A 12,005-nucleotide genomic window follows, 5' to 3' on the forward strand; every position below is an offset into this window, starting at 1 on the left:
CATATTTTGATCATTATTACTATTTTCTTTAATATGACGTATCGAAAAATATTATTAATGCATTCGTAATTTTTATTTCTTTCGGTAGAAGGAAAATTAGATTTTGTAAAAAAAAGGTTATATCTTTATGAAAGATTTTCTCTCAGTGTTACGTAGTAAACGAAAACTTCGCTGTGTGCGTTGAAATCAGATTTTTTTAAATAAAAATTTCAAAGATCAGTTATTATCGAAAATATATATACTGTACATTACCAAATTTCAAAGCAATCAGAATTTATTATTATAAATTTTCAATTGCGTAATTCCGAATTTTCATGCGGAATTTTTTCTTTCATCAATTTTTTCCCAAATTTTTTCTTCCACTAATTTTGAATTTTCAATAATTCTGGAATTCGGAATATATTATTTCGGTTTTGGAATTATAAATTTTTAACAATTTCGGAGTTATAAATTTTCAGCTATTCTGGAATTTTAAATTTTCATCCGGAATTTTTTTTCACTAATTTTTAATTCTCATCAATTCTGGAATTCTGAATTTTCATCAATTTTGGTATAATAAACTTTCTTTTATTTTGGAATTATAAATTTTCATCAATTCTAAATTTTTTTCATTAATTCAATTTTTATTCATGGAATTTTTCTTTCATTAATTCAATTTTTATTCATGGAATTTTTCTTTCATTAATTCAATTTTTATTCATGGAATTTTTCTTTCATTAATTCAATTTTTATTCATGGAATTTTTCTTTCATTAATTCTGAATTTTCATTAGTTTTGGAATTATTTCTTTCACTAATTTAAAATTTTCTTCAGTTCTGAATTGTCATCCATTTGAAACTTTCGTTAACTTCTCTGGAAATTTACATGTTATTGGAGTATATATATACACATACATATACATGTTTTTTTTTTGTTTGAACATTTTTTAGCATTTCCGTATATCTGTAATAATATATGAATCTTTGGATGCCGATTGCTCTCCCCCACCATATACATAACATTATTATTATTAATAAAATGCAGTAATTTTCACACCGGGCCCCACGTCTGGTAAGGGCGGCTCTGTCTAAAGTCAACGGTTGCAGAGATATCTGCTTTGCAAAATATTTGGGACAGCCTGCATAGTTTTTAGGCACACCTTAACATCCCCCCCCCCCCTCAATCCCGGTTAACATTTCAGGGTTGGTTAAAGCCAAGATCATGGATTATCCTAGCTGTACTCGAGAATAATAAAGAAATCACAATATTTCTGATTTATAGTCCCAATGGATACGGAAAAAAACTAAACTCAATGAAATCATCATCAATGCAAACGGAAAATAAAATTTTCGTATCTGACTTTTCCACCGGATGGTGAAAGAAAATGATTTTCTTTATAAAAAAAAAAACAGACAGAAAATGAAAACACGATTCTCTCAATGTCACTGGAAACCAAACATAGGGGGTAAGCATTTAATTATACAGCATGGGTAGCGATTAACACTGCAAACGGTATTGTGGGAAGACTTTTTGTTTCTTTGTTACTTAGTACCTTTCTCTTTTTTTGCTTTCTCGGGCGTTTGTTTGTTTCTGTGGCTAACCTAATGATCTGCTGAAAGCATTAAGAGGCAATAGGAAATAAATTCGATCATTCTCCTAACAATCATCCCACACACACATACAAAAAGCAATCAAATGAGGATAATAATAAGAAAGAAAAAATAAAGGAAAGGAAATAGCAAACCGTTTTTAGCAAGTATATCTGTGTCTGTTATACACATTAAGTAAAACTACTGTGGAGAGAGAGAAATAGAATCCATTTTCGTTTCTCTTTGCCGTTGTTTCTCATTTAGCTCCATGCTCATTTTCAATTTATTTTTTGACGTATGTTGGAATTGGATCTTTTTTTTTTTATATATGATTCTCAGAAATAATGAGCATTTTTCGATTATGATTACCATCGATATCAAATTTCTCTATCATGCATATAAAAACCATAGATACAAATTTTAAAACGTAAAAAATAGAATAAAAGGGAAAAAGTTTGAAAATTGAGATAGGATTTCAGATTTATAGATGTATGTAAACCTATAAATTGTTTAAGTTTGTGGTCAGAGCCGTATTTACGGGGGTTTGGGGGTGACTAGCTAAGTCGGCTGTAGCTTAGGGTTGCAAAATCAGAGGGTCGGCAGATTTCAGAAATAAGCGGTCAAGAAAACTAGTATATTGGGGGAAATGTGGCAAAATTTTTACAGCCCTCACGCGATGAAATTATAATGGGAGAAAGGCGGTAGAACTATAAATTTGCTGCCTAGAGAGTGAGGTACTAGGTCAGTAAGTGACTAAACACTTGACATAGAACAGTAGTTCCCAAACTTTTAAGTAGTTACGGAGCACTTTTTAGGCAGAAAGTTTATCGTGGAGCCACTAACGTTCACAGGGACGCAGAAAGTTGCGCTCGACCTGGGTGCGACGAACATTTAATCATGACCATACGTCCCAATTTCAATAAAAATGCCCCATTTTAGAAAACGAAACTAATTTGATATTAATTATTATAATTATTTTTGTCAAATTGCCCGTCTTCTTTTGTTTTAAATTAAAACAAACAACAAATTACTGGATACAAATACAAAATGTAACACAGTATACAAATAAAAACATAAATTACACGACAACGACACAAGATACACACATATATTACATGCACTATGTAGCCCCAAGGGACAGTACAGGTCCTTCCAGCAGGCCTATATATGATTTTTATTATTCATTTTTTTTCCCCTTCAGCAACAACTCTTTTAAGTATAAGATGTATTTTACTATATTTATATATTTTTAACATGCATTGGGCAATAACTGATTTCAAATCACTGCTATTAATTAAAGATATTATATTCTGTATTTCTATTACTTTAGAAATTACGAACTTAATTAATTAATTTATTTATTTATGTGATTATTAGTGTAAATGAAGTTCATTATTTTTGAAACAATGTAAAAAAAAAAACTTTTTTGAAATAATGTTTTATTACTTTTAGGCACTCGATAAATATTTCTATATCTATTCGAGGTTCTATTTTCATTTTTTACTAATCATTCTTCATTTCTGATGATGAATTTAAAAATTCTGTACATGTCTTAGTGTCAATATGTGGCACTGTATTTTTTTGTTATCCATTGGAACATTTATTAATTCTCTTAATTTATTACAAAGATTGTCTAAATTGCGTATGTTTTCATAATATGCTCCTCCCCAGACACATATTCCGTAATTTATGTTTGAGTAAACCCATGCATAGAAGATATCTTTCAAGAAGTTATTATCAACTATGTATTTAAGTTTATAAAGGACTCCTGAGTACATTCTGAGTATTTTTTATCATTTTTTCACTGTTCCATTTTAGGTTCTTGTATAACTATTCCTAAGTATTAATAATTAAACACTGTACCTATTTCTTTACAATTGCATTCTGATATAGTTTGAGATTGACAGTGAGTGTGCAATTTTACGTGGATTTCTCTACTGTCATTTATATTTCTTGTTTTCGTGCACATAAATTTAGTTTTTTTGTATTTATTTTTAATTTATATTTAATTAGCCAGTGATTTATTATCGTTGGATCCTTCTCTGTTCTTTTAACCAAACCACCTATTTCTGTATCTTCAACATATAAAACTGTGTCATCTGCAAAAGATATAATGCTACCATTGAGATTTAATTTATTTAGTTCATTTATGTAAATTAAAAACAGTATCGGCACCAAGACCGACCCCTATGGGACGATTTTTTTTACTTCCTGAAAATTGCTAATTTTTTTCTCTATTATGAGCTTGTCATCTAGTGTAGTAGTATGATTTAAACCATTCTAAGATATTTCCTCTTATACCGACTAAACATAGTTTCTCTGTTAAGATGTTTAGATCCACATAATCAAATGCTCGTTTTAGGGCCAAAAATACTATTATTGATTATTTATTTTTATTTATTAAATTATTTACAAGCTTGTTAATTTTAGAATTGGAATTTCTGTATTTTTGTTTTTCTGAAAGCCATATTGATTGGTTGCAAAGAATTTTTGATGATTTAAGAAATATTGATCAGTCGATATTTCATACATTTTTCTAAAATTTTTGAAAAAGTCTGTAGAATTGGTCTATAGTTGTTTGTATCATTGGAATCTCCTGATTATAAATAGGATGTACGAGGGAATTTTATAGTTCAGAACAAAATACTCCATTTGTTATTGAGGAATCCACTAAATATTTAACACATCTATGTGGTAGTGGGAAATTATTTTCATCATTTTCGGTGTAATTCTATCACAAAAAACCACTTGCTTTATTTTCTTTAATTTCTGCCACAATTTGTCTCAGTATATGACTTTCAGTTTCAAGGTAGAGCATGGAATTTATAGAGGTGTCTGGAGGGCGATCTTGTTATGTACAAGTACAAAAATTTGCATTTTCCTCATCATTACTTATATGTCTTATAACAAATTCATGATTAAATTTATCTGCAAGTTCCGTTGGATTTTGAAAAACTGGAAAAGTTTTTTTTTTTAATCTTTATTTAATACATTTTTTTATAATAATTTGCCATTGTAATCTTTTCTTGTTTTCGTAAGCTTTAAAGCTCTCCTGGAAGTATTCATGTTTTACCTTTTTCATGTATATTTTTAAATTTTTGTTACAACTTTTGTACTCACGTTCATATAAAATTATGTGTGGATTTTTTCAATGTTTTTTGTATAAATTTTCCTTGTGGTTCAAGTATTTCTTTAGTTTATCCATTGTTTTTTATTTTTCTTAGGAGTTTTTTTTGTAGATTTAGTCCAGAGATTAGTAATCATTGTTGTAATATCTATTTATTAATTTTTTATTTGTATTTATTTTGTACCGAATTATTTTCTCGTTATGCAATTGAAATTTATTTTTGATAAGAATTGTTAAAATTTTTTATAACCTATTTTTGTTATTTGATCATCTTCATGATTTAAATTCCCTTCTTGTTTATCGGAAAAGGTTATAATTCCTTATATTGGGTAGTGGTCAGTGATATTAGTGTTAAACACTATGAAGTTTTGTGAGGTATTCCGTTTTTTTCTGTAAAAGACGTGATCTATGCATGTGTGACTTTTCTTTGTTTCTCGTGTTATTTTTTGTGCAGTGGTTCGGATCCATTTATGGCCAAATATTGTGATGTTCCATTAGTTTTACTATATAGATCAATGTTCATATCTCCAACTATTAATATGTTACTTTTTAATTTTTCAATATTAATCTCTAGTTCTTCATTAAACTGACTAATTGTATATGAGTGTGAACTATACAAAAGACCTGACTTTTTTCTTGTGCCAATTTTTATTTGATCGTAGATAATTTTTTCTGTGTGTTCCTTTTGCAAGACTTACTTTATACTTGAAGGTTTTCGCAACTTTTTGTGGAAGCATATGGATAGAGTTGAGTTGCTAAGGTTTTGGAACAATCCGGAGACCAATGATATTTCTCACACCATTGTCCGTTCCTGACCTATCTACTTTACCCCACACTCCAACTCCGGTGTCATACATCTCCATACGGAAATTTCCAACGAGTGGAGTTGGGTGGAAATGAAGGCACCATCTATCGGTGGTCGCCCAAGGCTCGGTAGGTAAAAAGCTTGTTTCTTATGTTCTTCTCTGTATTCGAACCCGTGGACGTAGCTGGTAACCATCATGGTGGAAGACGGGAGCATCCTACCACTGCATCACTCGGGCACATTCCCGGTCTATTAATGCAATAATATTAGTTAAATTGTTAGGTTTGCTTCAAAATTTAAAGTTTTTTTGTGCAGAATAAACTAACATTAGTAAAATGAGCAAAACATTCTTTGACTTTTCGAAATTGTAATCTCAAGGAACATAGGCTAGAGCAGTTCTAGTTTATGTCCATTTCAATTACAATTACCAAAAATCTATGCGTTGCGCATTTTACTAACGTTAGTTTACCCTACACAAACAACAACTGTTAAAATTTTGAAGCAAACTTGACGATTTAGTTAATATTATTGCTTTTAAAATATTTATTAATGCCATACAATATTGACTTTATGCGGTGCATTGCTCAAAGTTCAATCATAAATTTCAATCGAAGAATCACAACAGTTGGATATTTTATTTGATAGGCGACAGCGTAGTTGGTCCAGTTCAATGATGTTCGCATGTAACACATATAATGCAGTATATACTGTATTTATATTTTCAATATTTTCTAGAAAGACTTATTTTTGCTGGTAAAATTTTATTTTTAATTGTTTATTGGTTGTTGGCAAAAGAAACAAAGAAAGACATCAATGCGATAAAAAGTATGGATATTTAGAGCCTGAGAATGGCTGTGAAAAAGCTCCCTCTATATACAGTTTTTTCCTGAGCAAAAAAAATCCCTATTAAGGCAGCATGTTATTTTGTCACAAATATCGAAATTCTGTGCGCGGAGAAACAACAGGTCTGTGCAGGTGAAATAAAAGAGAATGGGTCCACTACGTGGAGAAAAAAAAAAAAGTTACCTCATTTCGCGAAGGAATAAAATGTATCCTTTCCCCGCGAGCATCTGGGTGCTCACTCATGGCCCCACAACCTCTGATATATTTTATTACATTAAAAACACTTGCTTTTATTCTTTCATAAAGAAGATATATAGTTCCCAGTTTTAACATAGTATGAATGTTAGTTTTTGAAACATTCTAAAAATGATTTACTATTTATTTTCCACTCTCTTTGCGGAGCATCAAAAAATCTTTGGCGGAGCACAGTTTGGGAACCCCGGATCTATAGAGTTCTGAGCACGACAGTGACCTAGAGAGCGAATGATCAGTTCAATGAGCGACAAAAAAGTCACCAAAAGAGTAACCTAAAGAGCAAGTTACCAGATCAGTGAGTGACCAAATGAGTGACATAGAGAGTTTGCAAGCATTTGAATTGCATAGAGAGTTTGCAAGTATATGAGTGACCTAGATTTTCAAAGAATGTAAGTGACCAAAAGAGTGATTTAGAGAGTTTGAACGCGTATGAGTGATTAAAAAAAGTGACCTAGAGCGTATGCAAACATGGGAGTGACCGAAACAGTGTATAAGTAAGTGAGTGACCAATAGAGTGGCGCAGATAGTGTGTGAGTATGGCAGTGACATGAAGAGCGAGGGACCAAGTCACAGTGAGCGACCGAAAGACTGATCAAGAAAGTGTGCAAATCGATCAAAGGCGAATTCGCAGAAGCAGAGGCTAAGTAGGTTTTGTGAGTACTTTACAAGCTTTACCCAGAAGGTGGCAAGTTTGAAGAATGAGTGCTCAAAAAAATTAGACTAGAGTAAGAGAAAGGCGACAACATTTGTATAGGCCACAGGCGGCAAAACAATAAATCCGCATCTGTCTGTGGTGTAAGTACATCAGACAGTGGCGGATTAAAGTCGGTCGAGCACGAAAGAAAATATTGGGCCCCCATAAATTAGATAAAAAGTGAAGTTTGTGTTTTTCGGGACCCTTCAGAAGTCGGGGCCCAGGGCACCCGCCGTTAAATTCGCCTCTGACATCAGATCATAAAATCTCACAATAACTCATAGAAAAAATAATGACATTGATTTAGTGGAAAATTGCAAATAGGTATGGGTTTGATTCATGAGAATGTAGCAACAAAAAATAATTTCTCATGCCGTGACATCGTATTTCGATGGAGGGGGAAAAAAAGTGGCTCAAAAGAATTTTCTCTCGTAAGGCAACAGGTCTTTACTTGAAAGCAATTCTTTCTATCGTGAATTGAATTGGGGAGAGTATGAGAGAGAGAGAGAGAGAGAAATCTATCTCAAAAGTCCACTACAGAGAAGGCTGTCAAAATCATTATCATACTCGGCACTTTGCATCTCTTTCCTAGAGAGAGAGAAAAAAAACTCTTTGATCTTTTACAACGGCGTAGTTGCCCCATATTAAATGATTGTGCGTGAAACAGAATTCCATTTACGCGCTTTTAACAACATTACATCTATCTACTTTAGCTGGCCATTAGACCTGCTACTGCTGCTGTCAAATTAATTGAGCGTTCGGAACTAGTGAAAAGTGCTTTCATTAAATAAAGGGACTCGGATAAAAAGTCTCAGATAGGAATAAACACTTAGAAATTTGCTCTTATCTCAATGCATCAAGTTTTAACAGGGAATTTCTATCTTTTAGTGATATTATTTTTACATGTTGTGGAAGTCTGAGATAAAATAATTTATCTAATAATAGACAAATTTTAAAGAAAAGTAAAACAAACTAACAAAAAAAAAATTCTGATGATAAAGAAATCTGCAATCGTAGGCAATGCAGTCGAACTTGGTTGCATCGCGAGGACCCGTAACCACCATGACTCCCGCTCTGTCCCCATAGAGAATATAAGCTGGTCACCCAAAGGGTTTGGGCCATGGTGGAAGAGCGATGCAACATCCGGAGCACCAAGCACCGAAAGATCACCAGCGGGTAAGAAGACAAAAAGTTGAAGTTACATGGGCAGGCGCATACGCACGTCGCCAGCAGGCCACGAAGGGGGCCCACAAATAACTATAGACACATATATATACAAACATATAAACACTCATACATATCTATATGTATAAAATTGATTTTCTGTCTGTGAGTGTGTGTGTCTGTCTGTCCAAAATATGGGGGCCCAATATGTTCTCTATACAAATCTACAATTTTAGATCGATCGTCGCCAAATTTTGCATATATACCAAATGGGATCCGACTTAAACGATAGCCTACTTTAAAATTTTGTCAGAGCAGGGCAAATGCCCCAAATGGGCGAAAAACCGTAGGGCAACAATGGTTTTTGGGCCTCAACAATCACTTTCCGAACGTTTACTTTAGTTACCGTGGTTCCCTAGCAATGCGTTTAAGACGTGTATATGCCTTTACAATGGTTTGTCATTTCTTCAATGCTGTACGTATATGTATAATAGTTTATGCCTTTATAATGGTTTGCCACTTTATTCAATCTTCTCAGTAATGAGAGCTTTTTGAATAGACACCATCATCAGCATCACTTTGAGGGTAAGACAAGGGATGATCCCCCCCATAGAAATCAGTGTTAAAATTGCCGATTTTAATGTAGAAATGTGGAAATTTGGTGGGCTTTTTTCTCTGTCACATCAGTCATTTTAAAAATTGTATTAAATACTCGATTTTTGAAATATTGAGTTCGCTTAGAGATACGAAGCCCAGAAAATTAAATATGAAGCAATTAGCCGGACCACTTTCGAGTTGGATATCCATAGAATAACATTGATTTCAACTTTTTATTTATATTTTCTCAAGCATGAAAATTAATGTCTCCGTATTGTTCTTTTAATATTGAACTGCATAAATTCATGTAGTTTAGGTTGCTTTAAAATTATTTATGAGCCCGTAAAAAGTACATAGAAAAAATTCCACAGCTTTAATTAAGAATTTTTTGAAGCAGAAACAGGCAGAGATGAATAACTTGAAGTTCAAGAGGGGGGGGGGGATCGAAATACCTAGCACCCTTTAAAAAAAGAAAAATATATATATTTATTTTTACGTTTCTTTAAATCTAGGTTTGTTTCTTTCATGAGTCGCGTAGGAAGTCGCCATATTGGTGAACTTGGACACGGTTTGCATGTCCCTCAAAAAAAGAGGGAGATATCACGTGATCCGAGAAAGTCTCATGGAAGAAAACCCGGGCAACGCCGGGTATTATAGCTAGTAATATATACAAGACAGCCGACGTTGTGTCCATTGACAGCAACGGGAATCAAGGAACTTCATTGTCTGTCAGAAGCCGCGCACAGACACTGTGAGACAATCCCAAAATATCTCATCTCATGCCAGAGGATCATAATCTGAGTCTGATGAAGGGTTGTTATCACCTTGTGAGAAGAACTGAAACATTCGTACTTTGGCACTGTTTCGTAACTGTGATTTTGTCTTCTTTTGAAATGATGTGTCTAATAAGCAGCGCTTAATTCTTTCGATTTTGGAGTGTTTTTTCAGTAATTGTAGCTTCCAGGTAGTGCAATTCTGTGGCGTAGTAGAGCCAGAAAGGAAGTCCTTCGTTTACTCTCATGCTGTAGCATAGTGAAAGATGGTTCCCCTCCCCTCCACATTTACACATGCTAGAAAACCTACTCTTACGAAAACGATGAAGATAGGAGGGAAAGGGGCCTTGATGCAACTCATTGGTTAACGTGGGGCTCTGTTACTTCAAAATGATTTAGGGAAGTTTCGAAGAACCCCACACGAAAATTGCAACAATGCTTACTTAAATGGCTCTAATACTTTAATGGCAATTTTTTTGTTAAAAAAATGCATTGAAAAAATAAGAGCGATTAGACGTGAATGTTTTTAGTATTCTTTCAATGCATGCAAGCTCTGAGAGCTGCTAAAACCTTTCAGAGTGGCCCTCGCACATGTACGAGTTGTTTTACTTTCAGGTCCATTTGAGCAAAAAGGTAAATATGGCAAATTGCCAACTAAAAATTCAATTGTGATAGTTTCATCCTTAATGATATTTTTGAGAGCAATACGGAAATTAAATAATAACTTTTGCACATATAAATTGCAATATAAATTAGTAAAAATTTGTCGAAATGTCAGCAGTTGGAACTTTCGGTTTTTGCCACTTTTCATTTGAAAATAATGACAAGTACTGAGTGGTAAGTCTCGAGTTTTAACATAAATGAGATAATTTTAGCACGTGATAAGTGTAAAAATCGAAAATTTTAATCGCCAATATTTAAATAAAATCTTCAAATGTTTCGTTGTAAATTTTTTTCTCAATGTTGCAAATTCAATTGTTTTGCATTTTTTGATTGGGATCAATGTGAAAACTTTTTGTTCTGTATTTCCCGCAATCATTATTTAAAAAAAATATATCACAACTGAACTCAAGCTGTTAATTTTCCATACACGGAACTTCAGTCCTTAAACGGACCACAAAATTTTTTCACTTTCCGACGCTTTACAAGGAATACCTTATATATGTTACGCTAAATGTGATAAATCGGGGATTATGCATTACAGATGCGAATGCATAAAATTGCAATTGAATGCATGCAATTTATTAGTATGCATAATAGATTCATTACGTTTATCGCAATATATATACGGCACCAACGTATAAGTGTTGTCGAAATTAGTGCACCGTGATAAAGTTTACTTCTGAAAAGTGTGTTCCGTGACATAAAAACTTTGGGTACCACTGCTCTAGACTGAAGTTTGAGCAAAATGTCCAGTATATTCAAGCTATCCATTGACGATCCATCATATTTATCAATACGAGCTGGTGATTATACATGACGGCCGTAACTAGGATTTTTGCCACCTCGGGCAAACATAATTTTTCCGTCCTCACAACTTCGAAATTCAATAATTTTTAATGGTGTTTTTCTTCCCTCTTAAAACTGACACATCCTAAATTTTGCCACCTTGGGCAGTTGGCTTCCCCGATACCCTCTAGTTACGGCTCTGATATATGATCACAGTAAATGTGATGAATTCCCAAAATTTATTAACCTTACCGCACCATAATACATTAGACCAGGGGTTCTCAAACTTTTTTCACCCGTGGCATTCCTTTTACCTATTCAATGCTTATGCGTGAGCTTCGCCGGCTCCCCAAAGCTGTTTAACAAAGAATATTTTCGAAAAACTTTTGTCAGGGTCACAGCTGCGCGGAGCCTCTGACAAAAGTTGGGGGCGTACCAGGGCGCCACGGCGCACAGTTTGAGAACCCCTGCATTAGACAATATATATACATTATGAGAAGGATTGTTATGTTATGTACCGTATTTTCCTCCGTATAATCAACATATCAAAATTTCATTCAATAATAATGAAATCTTGAGGAATGTACGGGATTGTTGGCCACATTTTGGAATTAAAAAAAAATTCAATTCTCCCACTTGCATACATGCGCCACCTATAAAATTTAAAAAAGTTATTTTTTGCTAATTAATTTTAAAAATAATTATTTCTCCTCCACATTCTCGTAAAAAA

This window comes from Pholcus phalangioides, unplaced genomic scaffold (assembly GCF_987345545.1).
Source record: "Pholcus phalangioides strain wild (caught in Gottingen) unplaced genomic scaffold, Ppha-v1.0 ptg000004l_1, whole genome shotgun sequence".
NCBI classification, from domain to species: Eukaryota; Metazoa; Arthropoda; class Arachnida; order Araneae; family Pholcidae; genus Pholcus; species Pholcus phalangioides.